An 11,934-nucleotide genomic window follows, 5' to 3' on the forward strand; every position below is an offset into this window, starting at 1 on the left:
AATGAAATAAATTATAACCAAATAACCCTCTCTAGGCTCTTCACAGAAAAAGACAAGAAATAAATAACACTATTTATGAAATAAATAATAACCAAATAACTAAATAACCCTCTCTGGGTTCTTCACAGGAAAAAAGTCCATGGAACATAAACTTTCTGTTGTGCCGTGCAGTTCATCTTAGTTGTCAGAGCAGAATCTCTTACTTAAATGACTCATATGAGCAGTCCCTCAAAGTTCGTGTGTTCCTTCCTTATTATCCTTTTGTAGGTTCCAGTAGGCTTGTAGACATTGTTTTTTGCAGCTCACTCTCTCTCTCATCAACTTCCCTGTGAAAACCACCAAGAAAGCAGGCTGAGAAACTGAACTAAGGTATACAGGACCTACACAGCACAACCAGTACCACTACCAGTATGGTTGTGGAGATGGATTTTATCCCAGTAGATTTTATTATGATTATATCTGTTTATACTCAGAATGACTCATTCAAGTCAGAAAAGTGAGCTTACCTTTGTATGTTCATCAGTGTGAACTGTGGGCCTGCATCTGGCTGGTGAAAAGTTGAATGTCAGGTTCCATTCTAGTCAATGCCAGTCTCAAACACTGATGCAGATGTTCATCCGTCAATCTTGATCTCATTGGAGTTTTCAGCAGTTTCATGCGTGAAAAGGTTTGCTCCATTCATGCGTGAAAAGGTTTGCTCTGATTGCAACCATCGGACCTCTGTGTAGTACAGCACTTCTCCGTGCGCAGATTCCAGTTCAGACAGGAATTCTTGGAACTGCCTGTGTTTAAGTCCCTTTGCTCTGATGAAGTTTATGCATGACACCAACAACAGAATCCCACGTCAACACTTTGCAGCACAGTGCTTGCTGGTGAATTAGGCAGTGGACTTGTAGCAGGGCGGTGAGACCCCGTTCTTCCATCTCCCGGTTCATGCGTCCTATTAGACCCCGAGACATGCCCACCATACTAGGAGCCCCATCAGTTGTGATGCTGGCCAGCTTTGACCAGTCCAGGTCCAACTCTTCCACTATTTCACTTTTTGTAAACTTTACAGACATCACAAACAACCTTTACAAACATATTTTTACATATTATCCTCCTCACAGTAAGTGTGTTACCAGTATAAACATCTCACCTGCAAAATAGATGGTAAATGTCACTCTCACACAACACCATTTTTGTTGACATTAAGAGTGATTTATTGAACAAGTTTCATTAAATCACGTGAGGTCCCATGACCCAAACACCCTTCTCTGACCTGTGAGACTATGTCATCTAGAATAGAATAGAATTGATTTTTATTGTCATTCTTTGTAACCATGCACACAAAACGAAATGTCGATACACCTGACACCCGTACTGTTAAACTGCAGCGCCGCCATTTTAGAGCCTACTGCTGTGTTGGGAGATATCAGGTCACCAAAACCCCCAATTCCAACCCTTAATGGCGAGCGCCAAGCAGGGTGGCAATGAGTACCAATGTTGTAAGTCTTAGGTATGACTCGGCCGAGGCTTGAACCAGCTATCGCCCAGTCTTGGAGCGGGCGCCAAACCATCTAGGCTACCGATCTGGTTATATCTAGTGGTGATACACTGGTACTTCACTATTTCTGCTTTACAAAACAACACCAAAATCCCCAAATATAACATTTTAACTAGTCAGCAACCCTTGTTGCGCCGTATAAAATAGTTACTAACTAATAGTTAATAATTAAAATAGTTCATAACTAAGGAACATTTTATTGCAAAAGTCCAACTTCATTATCAAATACAAATACACATATATGAAAAAAAAATCAAAATGCTTTCTGGTATTGTTCAGGGGGCCGGACCAAATGTGGAGGCCGTAGTTTGGGGACTAAACTAAATGGTATCTATGCTGAAGTACTTTAACCAATTATAAAAAAACAAATAGTGCAACAACACTCACAGACAACGTCCCAATACTTGCAGACATTTTATTTTTTCTCTGTGTAGAATGGCTAATATCAATAAAATGAGCCAGGTAATATTGTGTTTCCTTCAATTGTACAGCATAAGCATCAGTCTTTAACTTCATTCATGGCTATTAAGCATGCAAAATCACCGAACAAACTCATATTTTAATTATTTTTTTTCGCATTTTTTATTTTGGGCGATGTGCACACACCACAATAAACCCTTTTACACTACTTTATTTATATCTAATCCACTACAAATCATTATCACAGCTCAGGGTGCATGCATGCCTGACAGTGACACCTCATGCACCTGTTGCTGTGGATATATTTCGCTTTTTAAAGAGACTTCTTCGACTGGGCGGGGCTAAAGAGGAGAATTACAAAGCGGCTCCAACATGTACGACATCTGTCCCTTGCTTCCTTGAAACACGACCCGAGTGTAAGTAGAACTACTAGTGCACTGATTTAGCGTTTATAACAGGTGTTATGCCGAGAAATGCATCCCTGCCGAGAATCATGCCGAGAAATGCATCCCTGCCGAGAATTGCATCCGTCACACCCGCTACTACAACCACTTTTACCTCGTTTTATCTCACTTTTAGATCACTTTTCAGGTATGTAAGGGCGAACATATATCCAAGACCACATTGTCTTGCATTGTTGGGAATGTAATACAACTTAAACCATTCTGTCTTGTATTTGTTGTGAATGAAATCGAACGGTAATGCACATCGTCCACTTTTGAGCAGGTAACGTGTTTATTTTGCCTTTTCCGACTCAAATCGCTCGTATTGAAACTGTTATGCACTCTACCGTAAAGCTTATTATGCTGAAACGAACTGTCAAATCATCAACAGATAAACGGTAGACGAACGTGACCCATATTCCCACAGTGAAAAGCACATCTCGCTGGATGCTACTGAACCTGTTTTAAGAGAGGGTGCATTTTTGCCTGCCGAGAAATGCACCCCTCATCTATCTTTGGTTATGAAGGTCACAAGTCCATGAAATTTACCCTGGTTACTAGTGGTGGGCCCATATTTTCACAGTGAAAAGCACATCTTGCTGGATGCAACTGAACCTGTTTTAAGAGGGGGTGCATTTTTGCCTGCCGAGAAATGCACCCCCCATCTATCTCTGGTTATGAAGGTCACAGGTGTAGCGACCCTCTTTCATGCACGACACAAGGTTTCACAATCTCTGGGTTTATTGACTGCATTCAGTAAACAAAACAATACAAAAGTCAGGGGCCTCTGTTCACGACTGCAATTATCTTCAGCGCTTACAAATTCACTTAAGCTAAGGCAAGCGCTGAAGCCCATAAAGTGCCAAACGAAAAAGACAGTCGCAGACGCCCATGACTTAACAACTGAATGAGGTACCGGAATATTAACAGTAATACAACAAAAACACAGATTTTGTGAGAATTCAAAAAAACATTCAAAACAATCAAATTTCAACTCTGTTACACAGGTCCATGAAATTTACTATCATTGATTTGCTATCTTCGTGGGTTGTGTACTTACTTTTAATTTTCTAAAATACTAATCAAACTCTTTAGTCTGCAGAGAAGGTATTAAAAAGGGGAAGATATCATCATCAAAACCACCAGAAATGAAGTCAACAAGTTGAGACTAGATATAGCGACTTATCTTCTTCAAGAATCAGGTGAGTGGCTTTTTTAAAATACAGTGGGACCTTGGTTATCGCGGTTAATGGGGACCAAAACCACCCGCGATAAGTGAAAATCCGCGAACTAGCGGCGCACGTTCAACAAAAAAATATATATATATTTTTTTTTCTGAATTATTATTTTATAGACCCGGTTAATGGGGACCAAAACCACCCGCTAAAAGTGAAAATCTGCGAAGTAGCAACGCCCCTTCAAAAATAAAAAAATGAAAAATCTCATCTCATCTCATTAGCTGCACCGCTTATCCTTCTTAGGGTCGCGGGGGGGCTGGAGCCCATCCCAGCCATCTCCGGGCAGTGGGCAGGGGACACCCTGAACTGGTTGCCAGCCAATCGCAGCTGCAAATCACATTAGTTCTCGCAGCTAGCTGCGTTCTTCATCGACGCACGAGCCGAGTGATCCACCGCTAAGAGTCGTACAGCTGGGCGATTTTACGTCCGCCCGGGACGATCGGAAACAAATTCACGACAGGGTTTTTACTTGCGCCGCACCGCGGGTGCCGTTCGGTCGCTCCTGCGAGCGAGCCCCTAACCCGCGGCGCGGGTGCTTTCGGGCGCGATACGCATGACACCGACACAGTTACGGGGGTCCCGTACACGTCCGCCGCCTTTCGTCCGCCGCCTTTCGTCCGCCGCCTTTCGCCCGCCGCGCGCGGACAGCCGCCTGCCTCCAGTTACGGGGATAGCCCGATCATGCCCGCCGCTTTTTCTCGCGTCGCGCTGTGTGACGCCGCGTCCGCCGAACTCGCTACGTCGCGCGGCCCGAGAGTGACCCCCGCCCCCGGACCCGTCCCATCCAGCCGGCCGCCTTATCCTGCGTCCGCTGACGTTCCGCCGAAAAAAAACACAAAAAGTGAAAATCTGTGAAGTAGCGACGCCCCTTCAAAAAAAAAAAAAAAAAAAAGTTTTTTTTTTTAACCATTACAGACCGCGAAGCTCTGAAGCCGCGAACGTCGAACCGCGAAGTAGCGAGGTCCCACTGTATCCAAAAATGAAACTCTGTAGCTATCATTCCAGGTCACTGTGTATGCTGAATGGTTTAAATCAGTGTGCTAGCTTTCTAACTCTTGACCCACAACCCATAGCCTTGGTATTTTCTCTAATGTTATTTGTTGTGTTTTGTGTCAGCCAGCAAACGTTTGGACCAGGGTGTGGAAATTTCATTATCTTGTAGTCATTCTTGACCCTCCTTTGGAGTGCTTTGTTGACTACTTCCTGTTATTATTATATCAGTCGTCACTTTATATTCCAAAAGGTAAAACTTTAGCATACAGCTCTACAGTCTTACATGAAAAATGCCTTGTTGCACATATATAACTGAACTTCCCAAAATGTACCTGGAAACTGTCATTTAAAATTCCAGGTCATCCAAGAAAAGCTCAATAAAGTATATCAGAGGATAGGCTGATTGTGTTATGGGCAGGGTTGGGTAGGTTTACTTTTACTTTCAATTACTTTTGGATTACTCCAATACCAAATATGCTAATAAAAAACAAAAGAAACTAAACATGAATAAAATTACTAAATTTTGTGCAGGCTAAGGGAGTAACGGAATACATGGAATGGCAAAAATTATGTTGGCAAGCTGTTTGGATTTATTTTCATTTTGTTTCTGTCGCATTTTATGTTAGTTTTGCCGGATATCAAAGAGATCAAAGACAGGAGAGAAAGCTTACCACGTGTTGTGAGTCATAATTTTATTCATATTTAGTTTATTTTGTCTTTTATTGGCATATATTGGTATTGGAGTAATTCAAAAGTAATTGAAAAGAAATCAAGTTAAAGTAACCCTACCCAACCCTGGTTATGGGTAACTTTATTTAATGACGTAGCTTTAATAATATATATATATATATATATATATATATATATATATATATATATATATATATATATATGTATATATACATGTCTCCTTAATCAATTAATAAAAGGGTTAACATTTGTTACTGTGGTTTATATTACACTACAGGCAGCTGAAAAGTTCCTACATGACACTCGACAATGTAAAAATGTATGTTTTTTGAGGAAAAGTTAAACTCTGTTTGGATCTTTACTCTTTGTCTTTACAGATGATCTCTGCAACGTGTGTCAGAGCTGTGGGTTTGAGAGGTCTGCTGACATACAATGGGTAAATATGTCAACATCACTAAATACAGTCATGTGAATTAATAGCAGGACACTGATAACATGAATGTGGAAATTAAACAGATGAGTTGTAGAAATGACAAATGATGTCAAATTATACCAGCATGTCTATGTGGTCATTAAATCAATCAATCAATCAATCAATCAATCAACCCAACAAATAAAGTAAAAAATGACACAGGGTGCAAAAAAAGGACTTGTCTATACATGGTAACAAGTAAACCTATTTTTTTTTTTTAAAGATTTGCTGTGACATCTGCGATCGATGGTTTCACCACGAGTGTGTCCAAAGCCTACAGTGGAAGAAGGATACCTATGGCCTGCATGTTCACCTGACATTTCAAGTGTTGATGTTTTGTAGACAGTGACATCTGTTTTTCTGCCTCCGGATATAAGATCTGCAACCTCATGGTTAAAATAGTTTTGCACTTATTACATTACATGTACAAATTTTTTATATTGTAGATATTTATTGAATTATTCTTAAGCCTGCTTATTTGATGTTGATTTTTTTTTTGCCTATTTATCCAGATAGTCTTTTGTCTTGTTTTTCTCTTTGAGGTTAACGAAGACGATCACATGTTTTTTTTCTTGTATAATATGTCCCTTTTAATTTCATAAAATAGTTTAAGTAAAAATGATTGGACCATTTGGCTATTAAAGATATACATGATTCTTCCCTGATTAATCAACATTCTAATTCTTGCTTGAGGGGTTTTATGTGACCAAAAATGCACCCCCTCTTAAAACAGGTTCAGTTGCATCCAGCAAGATGTGCTTTTCACTGTCAGGATATGGGTCCACCACTAGTAATCAGGGTAAATTTCATGGACCTGTGACCTTCATAACCAAAGATAGATGGGGGGTGCATTTCTCGGTAGGCAAAAATGCACCCTCTCTTAAAACAGGTTCAGTAGCATCCAGCGAGATGTGCTTTTCACTGTGGGAATATGGGTCCACCACTAGTAACCAGGGTAAATTTCATGGACCTGCGACCTTCATAGCCAGAGATAGATGGGGGTGCATTTCTCGGCAGCCAGGCTGTTGCAGCCAGGCAGGTCCCTCCCACCAGCATTATTTACATTTATTAGGTTGACGTTGGATCATTTGTAGTACAAAAAATGACACCGTTGTTGTGACAATATTAGGCAAACGATGATCTGTTTATTCAAGTCAAATACAAAATACAATTATCGACGTGTTACGTCTTCGTTTGACGATGAGAAGAAATCAAACACGTTCTTCTCCCGTTTATCTGTTGATGATTTGACAGTTCGTTTCAGCATAATAAGCTTTACGGTAGAGTGCATAACAGTTTCAATACGAGCGATTTGAGTCGAAAAAGGCAAAATAAACACGTTACCTGCTCAAAAGTGGACGATGTGCATTACCGTTCGATTTCATTCACAACAAATACAAGACAGAATGGTTTAAGTTGTATTACATTCCCAACAATGCAAGACAATGTGGTCTTGGATATATGTTCGCCCTTACATACCTGAAAAGTGATCTAAAAGTGAGATAAAACGAGGTAAAAGTGGTTGTAGTAGCGGGTGTGACGTGTGAGCGCTCCCGCGACCGGGGATGCAATTCTCGGCAGGGATGCATTTCTCGGCATAACACCTGTTCCGAAAAAAACAGCGAACTTTGACAAGGCTGACGCTTTGTTGTCGCGTTCACGTAGGTGGTCAGGTGATTATCCGCACTGAGGTATCTATAAATTGCGCAGATATTCAATTGGCTGAGATTTGGTATAATATCAGGACGTGTTGTGTCTGTTCCATTTTGTGCATATAACCGTATCATCCTCGTTTGCTATACGAAATAAAATGTTTTAATTAGCCGGACTTAAGGTTTTAATGTACACCCATTTACATTTTTTGAATGCTTTGTTGATCAAAACACATATAGGCCTACATTTCCATTTAAAATTGCCTTGCAACGTTGCGTAACATTATAATCAGGGTTGGGTAGGGTTACTTGAACTTGATTACTTTCAATTACTTGTGTATTACTCCAATACCAAATATGCTAACAAAAGACAAAATAACTAAATATGAATACAATTATGACTCACAACACGTGGTAAGCTTTCTCTCCTGGCATTGATCTTTTTGATCTCCGGCAAAACTAACATAAAATGTGACAGAAACAAAATGAAAATAAATCCAAACAGCTTGCCAACATCATTTTTCCCGTTCCATGTATTCCATTACTCCCCAAGCCTGCACAAAATTTAGTAATTTTATTCTTTTTTAGTTTCTATTGTCTTTTATTAGCATATTTGGTATTGGAGTAATCCAAAAGTAATTGAAAGTAATCAAGTTAAAGTAACCCTACCCAACCCTGATTATAATAAACTGCAACAAGACAAAAACGAATAAAAATACTTAATCATGATAGGAGAGAAGACATGCGTTTAGATTCAAAGCAGTAATTGCAACTACAGTGTGCAAACAATATGTCATCTCAATCATAACATTTGGTCACACCTCACATTTCTAATCATGATAGGAGAGAAGACATGCGTTTAGATTCAAAGCAGTAATTGCAACTACAGTGTGCAAACAATATGTCATCTCAATCATAACATTTGGTCACACCTCACATTTCTAGGGGAATATTTTCCCCTTTTTTTCTTTCTCACAACATTACCATGAGAACTAGAACAATTAGTACCAGCTCAGTAGCCTAGATGGTAGTGTGCCCGCTTTGAGTCTGGGAGGTCGCTGGTTCGCGCCTCGACCGAGACATACCTAATTGGTATAATGGCGGCGCCCTCTGGCTGCGGCTGCATCGACTCGCTACAACGGGTCAGGTGTATCGACATTTCGTTCTGTGTACATTTTTACATAGAATGACAATACAAAGGAAATTATTATTATTATTATTATTATTATTGTGTGTGTTTAGTCTTTCCCATCTCTCAAACCAAAAATGTTGGCGCTGTCCCAGGGGGGAGGGGCAGAGGGAGTTTCTTTTTTCTTTTTTTTTTTGGTTTCTTTGTCCACCCCGTTGTGACTTCAATAAAGTACAGCGCAGCGGGATGGGGGGGGGGGTGGTAGAAAGGGCACGATCGTCGAGACAAAAGCAACCTTCCGTCGAGACGAAAACAATCTTCCTCCAGATGCAGCTGAAAATTAAAAAAGTCTTTGCCTGAATATCCTCCTACGATTAGTCAATATTTTATTAGCTCTCCCACATGTAAATGGTCAATTTAGACCCGACACAGCCTTTTCCGAGACCACCGCTGGTCTAGACCATGACTTTTCTTGGTCCAGCCTGGTGTAGACCTCTTCTCCTGGTTGTAGAGCAGGTAGGAGTCTGGCTCTGTGAAGAAGTTTGAAGTAGTGAGCTTGCACTGCTTTCTGCTTTGCGTCATTCACTTTCAAACTTTTCCTGCTGGCCCATCTGGGCAGGAGATTTTTCTCCAAAGTTGGGACTGTTGTCCTGATCTTCTTTCACATTAGCAGTTTAGCTAGACTGTAGCCCGTGTTGGAACATGGAGTGGATCAGAAGATCATCAGGGCTAGCAGCAGATCTTTCTGATTCAGGATTTTTTTAGAAACCTGTAATGTTCTTCCGCCATGTCCGTTGATTTGAGGATGATGACGACTGGATGTTATATGTTCAAAATCCAGCTCCTTTGCGAAATTCTGAAACTCTGCACTTGCTAATTGTGGACAGTTATTGCAAATGGCTTGGTCCACAACCCCAAATCTAGCAAACACTGTTTTCAGTTTCTGAATTATGTGTGAGCTGGTGGTTGAGGATAGGTGCAGTATTTCCAGGAATCGGGAGTAGTAGTCTGATATTATCAGGTAGCTGTGGTGGTTGTGTTCGCACAGGTCTAATGCAATTCTTTACCGAGGTTGTTTGGGTAGTGGTGTGGAGATAAAAGGTTTTTTTGTTGTTTCCTTCTCATTTCCAGACACACTTGGCATGACATCACTCTGTCCTTTAACTGCTTGGACAGCTCTGGCCACCACACTGATGTTTTGGCTCTCTCTCTACACTTGATCAGGCCTTGGTGCCCATGGTGCAGTTTCTAGGAAATTTGGCTCTCATAGAATGTGGCACGACAATCCTGCACGCTCTTAGGACTAGGGCGCATTCAATTGGGAGCTCCGACTTTACTGTAGTGTACTCCCTCGCATCCAGAAGGACGTTTTTTATGTGTTCAGGCCACCCTGACTTGCTTACTGACTAGCTGTTATTCTGTGTCAGTTGCATGGACATTTCTGATGTTTTCAAGACTCTTTGGTGAAGCTGGTTCTCCCCCCACTACTGCGGCTTCATTGCAGGTTACATTACTCTGTGTATCCATGTCCCCTTCACTGCATGTCAGTGGGCTGCATGAAAGTTTGTGCTCTACCACAAGAGTTTTACCTGGTGCATACTCGGCCATAGCGCTGAACTTTATGAGCCTCATCATAAGACACTGACATCTGAGAAGTACATTTGCTCTGACTGTTGATAAGAGGTACTAACGGCTTGTGATCCGTCACTAACCTCAAACATTCAAGACCATCAGGTATCTGTCGAACTTTTCACATGCCCACAAGCCTGCCAGACACTCCTTTTCTATCTGGGCATAACTTGTTTCTGCATCCGATAGTCGTCTGAAGCAGTATGCCACTGGTTTCCACTGTTCTCCATGAAGTTAAAACAGCAAACTCCCCAGTCCAAAATTGCTAGCATCTGCTGACACTTCTGTTGGTTCAGTGACGTCCTAGTAGGCCAGCACCGGTGCAGTTGTCAGTAGTTATTTTATGTTTTCAAAGCCTGTCTGATGAGCATGTCCCCATGTCCAGTCATTCTAGTCTTTCAGCAACTTATTGAGCAGCTGCCCCACAGTGGAGAGGTTGGGAATGTACCTCCCAAGGAAAGTCACCATTACAAAGGTTTGCTTTAGCTCAGTGACATTTCCTGGAGCGTTCAAGACTTGTTTATTCCAGTACGGTCTCCTACCAAGACTGCTTTGGCTGCTAACGATCTATGAAATCTCTATGACGGTGGTCGAAGGAATTGAGAGGAGGGCAAATAAACATCTCCGCAGGAGGCTTGGGATTCCAGCTTCACATCATTAGGGCTTTATATCAGGTCGGGGCAGCTGCAGTTTCCCCTGTAGTTGAAGAGTTCACGGTGGCCAAGTGTAGGGCTGTCATGATGCTCAAAGATTCCAGCGACAAGATGGTTAGGGGCGCGGGAGTGATTACAAGATCAGGGCGTAAATGGGCAGCAGACAGCCAAGTACATCAGGCAGAAAGCAGGCTGAGGTTTAAAAACGTCATCGGAAATGCATGCACAGGGCGTCAGGGACTAGGGCAGGGGTCGGCAAATGTAAAGTTAGCTATTTTTAGTTGTGTATTTCTCAGACTCCCATGCTATGAAATTAACCTGTTTTTATATTCCTAATATACAAGTAATCATCACACACACACATAGTCACGTTTCAAAGATCAGTCTATTTCTATTCAGTCTAATTCAATTATTTGTAATACATTTCAGTCTAATTTTCATTGTAATGTAATATGACACTCATGTGTGACACCATTTCCTGCTTTTGTGCGATGTCAATAAACCACGCCTACTGACAGGATGTTGTCAGCACGGCCCACGCAACCTGGCAAGATGGCGACTGTGCCGTGCTCCCTTCATCCGCGAAGAGATCAAAACTCAAAAAGTGCTTTTATCTGAAAAGTTCCGCCAGCATAGAGTTTATATCTTTATAAACTCTGACAGCAACCTATAGCACGAGTCCCATCAGTAGCACGCCAAGGGTTAACCAGTGGCATGCGAGCACACGCAACGTATTAATGATTTTTTTTTCATGCGCATTATTAGGTGAAATCTAGACATTTTCAGTTGCCCGCTGTGTTATTTACATGCTTTACGGTAACGCCCCACCTCCTCTACTTCCTGAGTGCATGTCTGCGCCAGAGGCGTGTTCAGGAGAGTGATCAGACATGTAGTCTCTTGATAATCGCTTGCCGCGCACTGCTGAACGTTTTGTAATCGCTCACTGTGATTGCCTTACTGATCCAAAATGGCCGACGACAGTACAATGGATTTCGTTCTACAGCTTGCTTTGAGCGAGTTGGCTGATATGAGCGACAGTTCGCATATCGACACAGTTAAGGTTATCCTA

At 41.6% G+C, this 11,934-nt stretch overlaps 1 pseudogene; it reads right to left on the reverse strand.

The window, feature by feature from the left end:
- Positions 1 to 3,905: 3,905 nt before the first annotated feature.
- On the reverse strand, positions 3,906 to 4,051 carry LOC148368116 (5.8S ribosomal RNA; annotated as a pseudogene).
- Positions 4,052 to 11,934: the final 7,883 nt, after the last annotated feature.

Source organism: Urocampus carinirostris, chromosome 4 (genome assembly GCF_059441175.1).
Source record: "Urocampus carinirostris isolate Australia breed hairy pipefish chromosome 4, RoL_Ucar_1.0, whole genome shotgun sequence".
NCBI lineage: Eukaryota > Metazoa > Chordata > Actinopteri > Syngnathiformes > Syngnathidae > Urocampus > Urocampus carinirostris.